This window comes from Lactuca sativa, chromosome 3, assembly GCF_002870075.4.
Source record: "Lactuca sativa cultivar Salinas chromosome 3, Lsat_Salinas_v11, whole genome shotgun sequence".
Taxonomy (NCBI): domain Eukaryota; kingdom Viridiplantae; phylum Streptophyta; class Magnoliopsida; order Asterales; family Asteraceae; genus Lactuca; species Lactuca sativa.
Window position 1 is genome coordinate 94,786,743 of NC_056625.2, and position 15,412 is coordinate 94,802,154.

Here is a 15,412-nt window from a genome sequence, read left to right on the forward strand (position 1 = left end):
TACTGACATTTCCGGTAAAGAGTTTTGAAGTGAAATTAGACGGTAAAAATCGTTATAAAATCATCCAAGTCAAGGAATCCATGAAACTCATAAGGTTATAAACCACTAGTGATAAAATATTAATAAAACTTTGATTTAGAAATTAATAAAAAATTGAAATTCCAGTTATTAGTTTTTTTTTTTTTTTGAACGGCGAAATTCCAATTATTAGATTGATTCAATTATACACTAAATATCACACAATTATACAACATTTGTGAATAATTCATGTCAATTATTATTTTTCTTCTTATTTTTATCTCTATTTTAACTCACAAATGGACAATCTCAAGGTTTTTCTTTCTCGTTTGGTTTTGTGGGATAATTGATGAGTGTATGGGTAGTAGGACAAGATAGTGAGATACCCTACGACAAGTGTATCTCAGTCCGGATAAAATATATGTACGAACAAAAAAGTCCTTCCAAAATGTATATTAACAATGAAAATATAATTATTTCAAATACAACATGAGTTTGAATTAATAAGATAGTAATATATATGAAAAATATTTTTAATATTTTAACAATATATATATATATATATATATATATATATATATATATATATATATATATATATATATATATATATATATATATATATATATATATATATATATATGAAAAATCAACGGTTAGAGTATAACACTTGCAAAAAAACAGGTAGAGCCATTTTGGATATTTAAATGGCCCCTATGCATAAAGCACAAAAAAAGAGGTACCTAATGTGGGTTGTGTGGTTTCTATTATTATTCTAAACCTAACCTAGCAACTTTTGAAGCTTTTATGAATTTATGTATTTTCGAATAAATATTAGTAAAAATATAAATTTATATAAATATATATGAAATTAAAATGTTTTGACTAATAACTTTTATCCTTCAATTATAACATCATACGTGAAATTCAAACATCGACTTTCTATTAAATCAAAAGTCTAAGAGTTAGAACTTTTTTGTCAAAGTGGTCCTTGGATGGTTGTTAATTAGATATGTTTTGTTTCTGACAAATACTTTGACATTAATAAACCACACCATAACATATACCACACGTTCAAGGTCAAAAAACTTTTGGCCTATTAAAAGAATTAGGAGAATATGTCTTAAACATAATTTCCTTTCTTTTAATTAATATATAAGATCATAGGATTCAAAATAGACTCGCTAAATATGCAGGGCCGGTCCAAACGTATATGGGGCCCGGGACGAAAAGAAAAAAAGACCCCTTAAAGACGAATATAATAAAGATTAGAAAAATATATATCATTTATTCTTCACTATAAACAAGTTCAATTAGCAATAATAAACAAGCCAATTGTTTTTCTTTTGAGTTAGTTTGAGTTTGAACCAAATTTAGGCCCTAAAAATTATTTTGGTAATAATTGATATATATATATATATATATATATATATATATATATATATATATATATATATATATATATATATATATATATATAGCCCATAAATTTTGGGCCCCCTAGAGCCGTGGGCCCTGGACGGTCGTCCGGGTTGCCCACCGTCTGGACCGGCCCTGTAAATATGGAAGGGTAGTATGAGATCATTTGTAATGTTGAAAGTATAGCACAAAAATCAATATAGAGGTTGTTTAAGACCTAGCAAATAACGTTTCATCGTTTTCCCACCATTGACGTCACCGTTCACATTCTTGGCGGCCCCGAAGTAATTATATGGCGGGATGGGAGCGCGGTTTTTGTAGGAATCTTATTGGATTTCTTGGTTCTTTCTTTCTATCCGACTAGAATGTGGTTCTAATAAGTTTTCAATGGCTCTTGAATCATTTTTGTGTAGAATCAAAAAGGTGTGGAGGTCAACTGGTTTCAAGCAGAATAGTGTATGCGTAGTGTAGAGTTCATAAGTTCCGAAGTTATTCTTATGCGAAGTCCTGTATTGTAATGTCAATGATACTGTAGCTGTCTATATGGAAGTTTACATGACTTCGAAATATCTATGTATTTCTTGGAGCATTTAGTCTGTGTACTTAATGTCGAAGTCTCTTAGTATATTTTATATGATAACATTATAAATTGTGTTGCAGCATAGGTTACTAATATACTTCTCACTTTTATTTCTTATACATGTTGTAACTGTGCTTGCCTTCCAGATAATGAGAGCTTAAACAAATTTATTTACTTCTCGTATTCATATTACTATTTGAGGAATTTCTTTTCTCGTTTTCATCAGTTGATTCATTTCTTTTGAACTCAATTTTTTCCGCATTTGAAAATTGTTGTTTCTTCGAACGATCTTTGAGATTTGTCAATTCTGCAATCAAGAATCAATCAATTGAATCTACTTTCATTTCTATTCAAGTTTTTCATCTTTTCTGATTAATTCCATGGCTAACTTGAATGTTAACACAATGATGAACTTTGTTAATCTTCTCGACTCTTCAACGAAAACCCTAATGTTGCTTCCAGAGTATTATGATCAGTGGGCAGACCGAATGGAAGATGATCTCAATGGAATATATAAATACATATGACGTTCAATCAGAGATGCTCCATTCCGTGCTTCGATGATTGAAGTTGTTCGTACTGCTGCTCAGGATGAAAATTTCACCATGACACAAAGGAAGATGGAAGGAAATGACAAAAGATGTACTCATGAATTGCATGGAGCTTAACCACAAGTTGTTTACAATTACATCCATGGATGGAAAACTACTCAGGAGATCTGGAGCACACTGAAGGGGAAGTTTTAAGGCACTAAACATACCAAAAATAGTTCAGTGAAGCAATGCTTGTCTAAATTGTTAACTTCAAACAGAAGGAGTCATAGTCTGTTGAAGCCTATTATGATCCATTAAACGATTTGATTTACAAATATTCAAGGTACATTGTTGTTCGTACAGTTCTTGAATTCAACATCATATTTATTTAAGGTTTAAGGAAAGAATGGAAGAACATTTATTTAATGATCAAGACACGAGAACTTTGATTCTTATTCTCTATCGAATCTTTACAACATTTTGCAGGCTCATGAAAATGAAGTTTAAGAACTATCTGATGAGAAGGACAAGATGAGTTTTGGTAGTCCTTTAGCACTTGTGTCTAAAACAAATGTGAAAGATATGTGTTCTGATGAAGAACAAGGTATAATAGTGAATTAAGATGACGAGGCAGTTGCATATTATTCCAACAACAATGTCAAGAAGTTTTACAATAAGCCTCTTAAGGGAAACTTCAAAGGTAATACATTAAAGAATACACCTTCGATATCTAATCTTGTTGTTGAGAATAAGAAACTGGGAAGTTTAGATGAGAAGAAGATGGAGAAAAAGTTAGTTGGGGATTTTGGCTATGACTGCAACTATGGCAATGAGAAAAACCATTTAGCAAAAGATTGCATGTTGAAGAAAAAAGGAGGACAAGCAGGATAAAGTGAAGGATGAATCTTACTATGCCATGAAAATCGAAGAGTTGAGGGAAAAAACAAAGAATCTTTCACTTGTTGCAAAGGCTGTTAATGAGGATGAAGGAACTTATCAAATCTGGTCATCTGGATTAGATGACGAAGAGATACGCAGTCATTCGCATGGAGCCATGTTTGCTAAGTATGATGGAAAAGTTGTTGATGATTGGGAAGATAAGAAGTTTGTGAAAAGTGGTGAGTTTGAGTCAATTTGCAAAGCTAGAATGTTTGATAGCGAAAAAGTGAGGGATGATGGAGAAGAAAGAGTTGAAGGGAAATGTCTGATGCCAACCACTAAAAAGTCTCCAACGACTGAGAAGGTACATAATCTTCTTATCTCACTTAATATTCCTTTTAGTTTGTATGATTCTATTTTATCTGACTTTGATGATGTTTGTGCTTATCTAAATGATTTGTTCATTTCTATGAGTAGTGATGTGGAGAAAACCAAAGAAGGACTATATGATGCTAAGAATATAGTTGAGAAGAAAAAACTATAGGATAGAAGCTTTAAATTTCAAATTGAATAATATCACTTTAGATCATGACTGTTAGGATATATAACATTTTGATAACTAGGTAGAGGAACATTTATTGTAATATAGCTAAGAGGCTTTATGGTAAACTTACACTACTTTATCACTCATCTGAAATTTGAAAAGCACAACATCGTAAATTCTTACCATTCATTTAGTTTAAGAAAGAGTTAGTTGATGAAGTTACATTTAAATGTGAGAGCAGGTTTTCTCAGTTTGATCAGGTACCAAATGATTCTTATGCATATAGTGTAGTGAATATTGTTGAATATTTGAATTATGGCGAATTGGTTGACATTGTTAATGATACTTTGAGTAAAAATGAACAAAGTAAAAATTTGGAACAAAACATAATCTTCGACACAATGCTCTTAAGAAAAGTTTGCTAATATTGAAGATGATTTTGACAATATCAGTGAGATTGAAGAAGAGGAATGTGTTTATTGTTGAAATTTGTAAGTTATTAAAATTGGTTTATTAGCTAAAAGTGAAGAAAATGTTGTTTCAGTGTCGAAGCTTAATGTTAATTCATCTTTGAAAACTGAAACTAAAGTTACTCAAGAAAATTTGTTATCGAAGATATCACAAATAATGAAAGTAATTTTGATGATGTTTCTGATGAAAAGGAAATTCCGTGAGTTGTTGAAGCACAAGTGTTCGAATATATAAATGAACACACAAAAGTCTTGAGTGAAAAGGGTAAACATTTTCTTGAAATTTTTTTTGTGTTATATCCACAATTTAAAGATTTTCCAAGTCATTTTTTTTGTAATATTAGGAAATGGTGATAATGTGAACTCAAAGTTAAATGATTTGTTGAAAGAATATAACTTGAATCTTACTTATGAAGGTTTTTATTCAAATCAAAATGTTGTGGAAAATGATTTGAATCAAAGAACAAAAACTTTTCAATGTCAAAAGATTCAAAAAATCATATTCTAAAGATAACAAAATTGACAAACATGGTGTTTGGTTTGTGAAGGGAATTCAATGATCTGTTAAAGACAAGTAAATATTTGTTAATAAATCTCTTACAAATGAGTTGAAGGATAAAACTGCAAAGGTCCAAGATCTAAAACAAGATGTAAAAAACCATCTTTGTAAAAGTCTCAATCCAATCGAAATTATAAGACTTATTGGAAGAAAAGAGGAGATCTTCAAAAACAACAAAGTTCTCAACAAAATTCACAAAACAATAAACAAAAGAATTTTCAAAATCGATCACAAAATCATTTTTCAAAAGAATCATAAAAAGGTTTTCAAAAAGATTCGCACTCACATGTTCAAAATAAAAATCAAAATCGTTTTAGACAAGAGTCAAAGTTTGGACATGAAGAAAGTTAGCAAAATCGGTTTTCACCTAATAAATAAAATCATGAAAAAAAGTAACTAAAAGAAATTTTCAACAAGAGTCGTGTTTTGGGTATCAACAACGATATCAAACTCGTTTTTACCAATGACCAAGTCAATTTTTTTCAAAACCATGTACAACAAGACTTACAACCATTTTGATAAAGAAAAATGTGTCATTTAAACCTGATAATCCACATTTTCCAAATCCAAAATTGACAAGCTCTTGATTAACAAAGAAAAGTTGCATTAGACACTGTAATTCCCAGTAAAGTTCAATACCTCTCATAAGCTCGGAGGCGTTAAAACTTGTTTGATCATTTAATATTAGGGTTAACCATAAACTCAGAATTAATCTAATACTTGTCACTCTTTACTAATTGATCTAGACAATTACGGATCTAAACAACCAGATGACTAGAATGATTCACAAACAATTTAAGTGGCCAACATAAATTGAAATCAAAATCAAACACTCAATTTAACACAGAACTGATCAAACTAAACAGTAATCATAGTCAAACATACTGCCTAATGATTAATCATACGAAAAGGTTACAACTTGCGAAACTAAAATATGAGTTTTTACCTGACATGGCTAAAAACGGATTACAAATAGTAGAAATAGGATCTAAATGGTAAATCTGACTAAACTATGAAAAGAAATTGAATCGTCTCCTTTAGATCTACATTCTTCACTTGAAACCCTCTGAAAATTTGCCTCTAAATCGCCAGAAATCGCCAATTAGGGACATTGGATGAGTATGGGGCTGTATTTATACGTCTAGCTGTCAAAACGCCATACCTGCGATCGCATAGGGCATACCTGCGATCGCATGTATCACCCAAAATGTGTCACGGACCTTTTTAATGAAGTACGTTGCCATTTTGATGCATTTTGACCAACCTGCGATCGCAGGTTCCAAGACTACGATCGCATGTATCACTTTTCCTTAGGCTGATGAATTTTTGGCACGAAAAAACCACGAACCAAACCTGCGACCTAACCTGTGATCGCAAAGGTCTACCTGCGATCGCATAGAGCAAGGTGTGATCGCATGTTGCAATTTTTCAGCTCTTTAGATCGTCGTTCCTCCTTCCAAGCAGTTCTTGATCATTTCTCGGCATCCTTCCTTGGTCTAGACTCCAGTTAAGCTCTAAAGCATCCACTAACGCAACGCGAACTCACGCAATCATCCATGTGCTCCAAATGGCCCTGAAAAGTCATAACAAAAGTGAGCAGTACGATCATTCTACAAAATAATCATGAAACACGAAATACATAAAAATAATCGGGAGTTAGTTAGCTTTTTATAATGAAATAACAAGGAAATTGTGCTAAAAGATGCATATAAAACCTATCATCCCTTAATTTACCAAACTGGAGGGTCTGATTTTTTACTATTTATTTTTCTATATATATAAAACCTATCATCCCTTAATTTACCAAACTTCAATCAAATTTCATTATCTTTCACTATCTTTCTTTCATAAACTCTGAACATGTATTCATCCAACAACCCAAACAACCCAAAAACACTCACTCGAAACTCCCCAAGACCTTCTTACGATCAGTTGATTTATTCGCCCCCGTTTTATCACTATAGTGGTATGCTACCGTATTATCCACACAAATTCTCACAACCACAACCACAACCACAACGACCAACAAAAATACACACACAACCACAAACACAAACATAACCACAACCCGTAACCGACCCGGATTTTAGTCCCTTTGAAATTTTGTCTCAACCTAAATTTGTTCAACAATCACAATCACAACCACAAACACCCATGTCTGATTCTGAACGCGAATTCGTTCAAGAAACTCAGCCCACTCGAGCACCAAATAAAAGAAAATCGAAGACGGTGGCTAAAGGATGGGATCCCGAAGAATTATTCGTATTCACAATCATGGATCGATATTTGAGAAGATGTAATGACATAAATGATGGGTTTTGGTCATAATACATCCTATGTGCTCATACAAACCCTAATGCTTGGATCTAGGTTTCTCTATTGTACATGCTTTGAATCCAAGAATATAAACCCTAATTCTAGCATATGGAAATCGATATTAACATATAATTAGTTTTATGATATTACCTTGATTGTTATGTAGTAATAACAATCCCAATTCCTCCTTGAATTGACTTTGGAAGGCTTAGAGTCACAAGTGTCACTCCTCTAATGGCTCACAAACACCATAAGCAAGAGGATGAAGAGGAGAGAGGATGGAGGCTGCCAAAACCGTGTGAAAACCCTAGCAAGATGCTTAGCCACATTTTTTTGTCCTTAAGGGATCTATATATAGTGAGGCAATTAGGGTTATCTAACATGGAAACCCTAATTTGGATGCTTAAGCCCTAAGCAACCCATGGAGCCCTTTCCATAAGGCCTTGGACGATTTCATATGGGCTTCCCCCATAGAATTCGTCCACCTTATGATATAAGGCAATCCATGGCCCAAATTGCAATTATCTTATAATTACAATTCCAGTCCCTTAAGTTTAATTAATCTCTTTTAGTCACAAAACTAATTACCAATTAATTATTGACTAATATTAATTAAACAATATGATTTCTCCTTTAATATATTATTCTCATAATATATTAATAAATCATATTTAATCCTTTCTCTCCATAATTCATCCTATCAAGTTGCTTTGGTGAAGGCAACCCAAAAAGACCATGCACCATCGGGTCAAGTACATACCAAAATAGTTATGGACTTAGAAACTAATCCAACAGTCTCCCACTTGGATAAGTCTAATAACTATTCTGCGTATGACTTCAGATCCTAATCTGCAATCGTAGCTTTCCAAAGCCGCTGTCAACTCTGATCCTATCAGATACACGTGTCCTTAAGATAAGGGATCATATATTCCTCCATTCTAGATATCATATGAGATATGATTTTAAATCATTCTCTTTGTACTATATCTCGATTCCTGGTTTATGACGACTGACTAATTGAACAAATCAAATTAGCCCTAGCCCGGCCGAGCATTTACGTTTGTCATCACTAAATCATCGAGTGGCCCAAAAATATCGCTTTTATCCTACTTTGGATAAAAGGAACGGATAAACTTTGATACAATGCTCGCTTGCACTCACTCACCGAATCACACACAACAATATGTTTTATGACACCAAGTTACTGGTGCGTTTACATATTATCAATATGTAACCGAATCGCAAGATACTACTCACACATCTCGGTTTCAAGAATATAAGATGTTATCGTCTCACCAATCACTCGTGATATAATTCATGGAGTGATCCAAGTGAGCATGGGTTTAATCCAATGCTCAAATCATATTCATAAGCACTCATGAACGTTGCAGCAAACATTTGCATATGTCTAATACTCTTCAGACAATCCACACACCAATTCACGACAGTCTTCTTTCATATCTACTTCCAACATATGAACGACTGCGGCCTGTTCGAATAATTCAACTGTTCTTAACCAATTAAATTATTCAGGAAGTCAAAACATGCAAATGTGAAACACAAGAATAATACTAATCCCATATGGCCTTAAACCTTTGAGTATAAATAAAACACCTTTTATTTATCACCATATTGATTACTCATTATTTTTCGTTTCGTTAATCAACTTCTTACTTGAATTATTACACTTGTCCCATGCTCTTAGCATGCACACAATGTTTACCTATGGTTCTTACTTTTGTGAAATAGACCAAATTGAGCACATTCCCAATCATTCTCATTTCACAACCCCAAATCCTTTTTCCATAAGTGAAAGAATATCAAATTCTTGCTACTTATAGATTATGCTAGATTCTAAGATATTATGCAATGATCCTTTCGTGATATCACTGCACCAAAGTCACAAAGACTATTGCCAATGATATTACAAAGTGCTCTATCGGAGATTGTTACAAGACAATTCCATATGATGACTCTCACTCAAAGTACATTCCTTTGAACATCCTTTTGCATAAAAGTTTCTAATCTAGTCATAGATTGTTTTTTAATATTCAATTCCCAATATAGATACATTTCCATATTTTCCATATGACAACTTATTCTTAATAGAATCTTATCTATTCATAATAATGTCGATATGGTCCATCCAATACGGAAACATTTCCATATTTTCCATATGACAACTTATTCTTAATAGAATCTTTTCTATTCATAATAATGTCGATATAGTCCATCCAATACCATGCTTCCAACTACTCACAAGCGACCAATCTTCGTCAAACTTTGGATTGTCCTTTGATAGTTGTTTAATTATTTTAGTCAAAACCGATTCTAGTCCCTTTTCCCTCTAAATGCGCTAGACATTTGGAAAATTTTAGAATGGTCAAATATTAAAGCATTTGCAATCGATCCTATACTCGAAGCGTATGGGACACGACACATAATGTTTTATTTGCTATGTTCTCAAAATTCGAATTGTGAAGAGGAATGTCGTAATCATAATCGAAATTTTAAGAACACACTATGTACCCTTGACTAAATTTATTAACGTTTCTCAACCTAATCCTTTAGATTTGAAATGAAGCATAATATTCTCTCCCTTAATTATAGCAAAACAACTTAACAACCCTTACGACTTTGCAAGGTATAACTCTTGTTTTCTATAATTAATATTGCCAACTTCCAATATGTGCCTTAATAATCATACAATCATAACATTTATGCTCCCACTTTCATGATGATTATTATAAACATAACACTTATGCTCCCACTAGCTTTGACATGTATTTAGAAACAGCTTAACTTTCAGAAAAACAATACCTATTGAATTTCTTAAGTCCATGTTTCTAATACTTAATGCTTTGATAATCTTTTATCAAGGCTTCTTGAACTTATACACCTTTGCCATAGATAGTTCATATGTGTGTCTAAACAATTAAGACTAATTGCCAAACTTCACAATTCAAATCATGGAAAGGGATACCGTAACCATAATTGAATTTGAGAATGCAATTTTACAATCACTATCTTCTTAAAATCTTTCTTAGTGAAAGCATTTCCTCACAATCATTTTCATGAAGGAGGAAATCTTATGACACTTAGATTTAAATGGTGTATTTGTTCCTATCCATGTGAATTTGTTAAAACCAAAGTTTACGACAAATTCAAACTCATATGGATCGAACTTTCTTAATCTTGATTTCTTGCCTTATGGTAGCACAGCTGCCCACCACGTCTTCCAAGTAGTTAAGCAGCTCACCTTTTCCTATCAATGTACCTTTCATTGATCAAGGTGCCTTGCCTTTTATGCGTTCAAAATGATAACTCATAGAACTCACATGCATAATTAACTCAATTGGAACAGCACAAAAACAAAATAATGTCAACACGATAGGTTGTAAACCTCAACTCGTGTGCTAGTGATGATCGATATGGTTTATTTGATTTGTTCTTGAAACTTTTCAAGACCATTAAGACTCCCACTGACTCCTTGACATATAAGATTCTTTTGGCAATAAACATTTCTTGACAAACAAATATTCAAGAGTTAGTGTAGCTTTTATCAAAACACTTCATAAATTGGTTCTAGTTGTTCTTTGTCTTATCTGTAACACCCGAAATCAGAAAGATCAAAAAAGGAAAGGAGAAACCCTAAGTTAAAGAGGGTTGACTCAGCGAGTCTGTAGCCTGAATCGTCGAGTAGAGACGGGATTTCGAGCACGTGTAAGTCGGCGACTCGACGAGTCCATATTCGGGACTCGGCGAGTCTTCCTGCCAGGAAGAAACCCTAAATCCCCCGGTTTGCTCATTATTTAAGCAATGTTATGTGCCCCCAAACTCGCCTCCTTCACCCTCAGAGAGCTTGTGAGAAACCCTAAACCATCCCTTGTATGATCTAAGTTTTTTTGTGTGGATTCTTGAAGGATTGAAGAAGAAAAAGAAGAAAGGACCAAAAAGAGGAAGTGTAGAGCAAAGATCCAAGGCCAAAGTCAGAGTTCGTTGAGGTATGTCTCGGAATTATCCTGTTTTGTGCTTAAAACCTCCATTAGAACACCTCTAAGGCTAGTTTAATGTATTTTCCAAGCTTTATAGTTATATGGATGCCTTGTTGGGTCGAGATATCCCTAGATCTGTTCATTTAGGAGTGTTAGAGCCCTGATCTAGTGCCTTTTCGAAGTTTCCTTGCTTAAGAACCCTAGATCTAGCCTTTATTATGCTTTTTGAGCCTTTTAATCTTCATGGGTGCATATGGGCACGTAAAGATAGAATCTTTACGTGTTAATCGAGCTAAGGGAGCCCAGATCTATAAGTTTTATGCACTGGATTCAAGCAGAATCGAGTTTAGAGTAGCTGCATGCATGCGACTCGGCGAGTCGGAAGAACGACTCGGCGAGTCGAGTCGCAAGTCCTCGATTTTTCCCCTTTTGAGTGATGCCGAGTGGGGACCAGTGAGTAGTAGAGTGGACTCAGTGAGTTGGAGGTCAGACTCAGTAATAGAGGGACTCGACGAGTTGTTCATACAACTCGGCGAGTCCAAGGCAATCTTCTTAGCTCAAGAACAACACGTCGAGTTGTTCATACGACTCGGCGAGTCGGATGCAGATAGCCTGAGTTCTAGAATCGAAAGGGAACTCGTCGAGTTGATGCCATACTCGACGAGTAGCCGCGAGTAGGGTTGAGAAGTGAGAATAGAGACTCGGCGAGTTGGCGGCCCAACTCGGCGAGTCAGGTCAACTGTAGGTTGACTTTGACCGGGAGAGTTGACTTTGACCAGGGGTAAAAGAGTCATTTTACCCCAATTCAGTTATTAGTATTTGATTGAGTGTGTTTATGGAATTGTAGCCGGGGAGATACCGGAGCAGCAGCAGATAGCTTCCAGAGCCATACACTCAGCAGCGAGTTCACGAGGTGAGTTTCCTTCTAGTAGGAACGGGTCTAAGGCCACAATGTCGGACCGTTTAGCTAGCAGTAGCTTCCGGATTTTGATCTGATGCAGTAGTTAGTATGTTTGATGCCTTCGTGGCTCAGATAGGATTTATGTGTTATGTGTTCCGGACTACGGCCCGATGCAGTATGCAGTATATGTGTGTTCATGCTAGTTGATATGTTTATGTTATGTGATGTTCAGTTAGTTCCAGACTTTGGTCCGATACAGGGGGAAAGGCCCCAGTTAGTCCGGACTTCGGTCCAATGCAGGGGACAAGGTCCCAATCAGTTAGTCCGGACTTCGGTCCGATGCAGGGGACAAGGTCCCAGTCAGTTTCCAGACTTCGGTCCGATGCAGGGGACAAGGTCCCAGTCAGTTAGTCCGAACTTCGGTCCAATGCAGGGGACAAGGTCCAAGTCAGTTTCCGGACTTCAGTCCGATGCAGGGGGCAAGGCCCCAGTTAGTCCGGACTTCGGTCTGATGTAGTGGGCAAGGCCCAGTATGTGCTTTATATGTTATTGTATGGTATGTGGTAGATTGGGGGAGCTCACTAAGCTTCGTGCTTACGGTTTTCATTTTTGGTTTCAGGTACTCAGTTTTCAAAAGTGGAGCTCGTGAAGATTGCAGTGCACACACCATAGTCAGTTAGCCTGGGAATGTTTGACTCTGATAATGAGATTATGTTTTGAATTTAATACTCGAAAGTTATGTTATGACTTATGATACGTTTTTATAAATCTGGTTTTAGTAATGTTTTAAAAAGAAATTTTTAGTCAGGATTTTTGGGTCGTTACAAGTTTGTATCAGAGCATTGGTTTGAGGGATTCGGACATACCCTCGGGCGTGTCTGAACTCAAACTAAGGGATTGGTATAAAGGTTTTCAAAATGAAAAGACAGTTTTGAAAAAGGAGTTTGAGAAAAGAAAAGAGTTTTAGAAAAAGCAAAAAGAATATTTAGAAAGTAAATAACTTGAAAAGAGAAAAAGGGTGTGGTGCATGCAATCAGCCGAGCTCAAGTAAGTACTCCCAAATTACCCATACAAGTTACGTTATGATTATCAGTATCAGTATTAGTTTCAGTATCAGCTTCAGTTTCAGTTTCAGTTTATTTAGCTTCAGTTTCAGTAGAACAACATGCTAGAATAGGACTAAGGATCTAGGATGATGCCTTATGTGCCTGCTTTATGTGTTTCAGCTTGATAAGAATTTCATGCTAGTGATGAGTAGACAGTAGTAGGATAGCCTGTGTAGGTTATGCCTGATAGTATGAGCTTAGCATTGTATGCTAGTACAGTTTCTTGTTATGAGAATAGTTTTGCCTGAGTATGTTTCCTTTATCCGAATGCTGCTTGCTTTGTGCTTTGTGGGACTCTGAGTGATGGGAGTTAGCCATTAGGTGAATACGTCACATCACATGTGAGCAGGGTTGAATAATCTCAGAGTGCTGGATTTGGCCCTATTGCGCAGCTCTCGTTTGAGTCTAACCGTTGTAGGGACGAGACTTTTACTTGAATGATTATCCGAGCCTCATTGCATGTGATGGTATTCAGGTGGTGGCTAATTGGCATTACAAGGAGGCCTTCAGTAGCTGAGGATTAGTTTGGGTGGAGTCAGAGGTTCCCTAGGGCAAGCCTAGGATGAGAATAACAGAGATCAGTAGTAGAGAAATGGGGACTTGGTGGAGTTGAGGTAACTCTTGAGAAAAGTACGGATAGATGTGGAAGGTAGTATGGGCCCGTACTACTGAAAGCAGAGGATCCGTACTCGATTCAAGAGGGGCCAAGGCAAAACCAAGGAACTAGTAGAGTGTGTGAGAGATCCCTCATCAGTAGTGTGTAAATTGATCAGGAATTGTTATATTTTCAGCATGGTGACGTTGCGCGAGATATCAGTTTGCAGTTCAGGTGTCGGGGAGGGATCTGGCTCAGGCTCTAGAGCCGGGTAGCTTGAGGATCAGATGAGGGATTTCATTTCCGCAGAGATCATGTGCAACATCATTGATCAGACTCCAGTGATTTTCGGTTCGGTTAGAGAGGCCATTGTGGAGCTCATGGACAGTCATCTTGAGGCCTTTAAGGCCGGGATAGTTTCAGAACAGATTGGGGCTCGTCTAGACCCCGATTCTTATGGAGTTCAGGGATCCATCGGGAAAGGAGATCCCATTTCTAGTTTTTGCCATTAGGGGACAGGAGTGAGTGGGGCACCCTGTCTCCAAGAGAGACCTTTTCATGATTGGATAGTTGAGGAGGTTACGCGAGCCATTCGCGAGGATCTGCCCGACATGGTTGTGAGGATCACTGATAGGTTGATTGCGAAGCTCCAGGATCAGACAGCTGTTGTTCAGTCGACGGGCGGTGTCGACAAGGTAACGCAGGAGCGAGAGACGGACAGGGAATCGGAAAGGAAGAGGAAAACGGATGAAACTCAGGGAGCCGCAGGTTCGGGCAAGAGGCCCAAGGGGTCGGATTTTAGGACGAGGAACTATCAGAGCCGCAGTCGATGCGGGAAGTGTGGTAGGACGCACATGGGTACATGCAGGCGTAGAAGTGGGGGCGATGCTGGATGTTTCAAGTGCGACCAGATTGGCCATTTTATTAGAGATTGTACTGTTACCATCGCCCAGGGACTTGATCCGATATGTTTCCATTGCAGTCAGAGGGGCCACAAGAAGGCCCACTGTCCGAGTTTGTATACAGCAGGGCAGGTGCCAGCTCCTGCCCTTGGGACTTCAAGTACCGCCAGTGGTTGCCAAGGCCGGGCAAGGGCGCCCACGGCTCGGAGCCGAGTTTTCCGGTTGATTTCAGCAAAGATTCGAGCAGCGCTGAGTGATGGAGGTATGTATCTTTTACCTCCCTGTCAATTATTATTCATGTTATTATTTGTTATGTTGTTGCATTGATATCAATAAGTATATGTGTTGGGGGTATTATATTACCTACTTGTGATGGAGTTTTATGCCATCTGCATACCATGGGATTAGAATGGTGAATTGGAGGTCGTTCCCTCTAGATCAGGTTACTTCAGATGCGGTGACTGTAACATGTATGTGTAAGATTCAGTAGTGCCTTACTACTTGCGGAAGGCGTTAGTCGGGTAATGATCAGTTATATTCTCAGTAGTGATAATCCAGAGTTTTTAGTGGAGTAGCTAGCGGTCAGTAAGGAAGT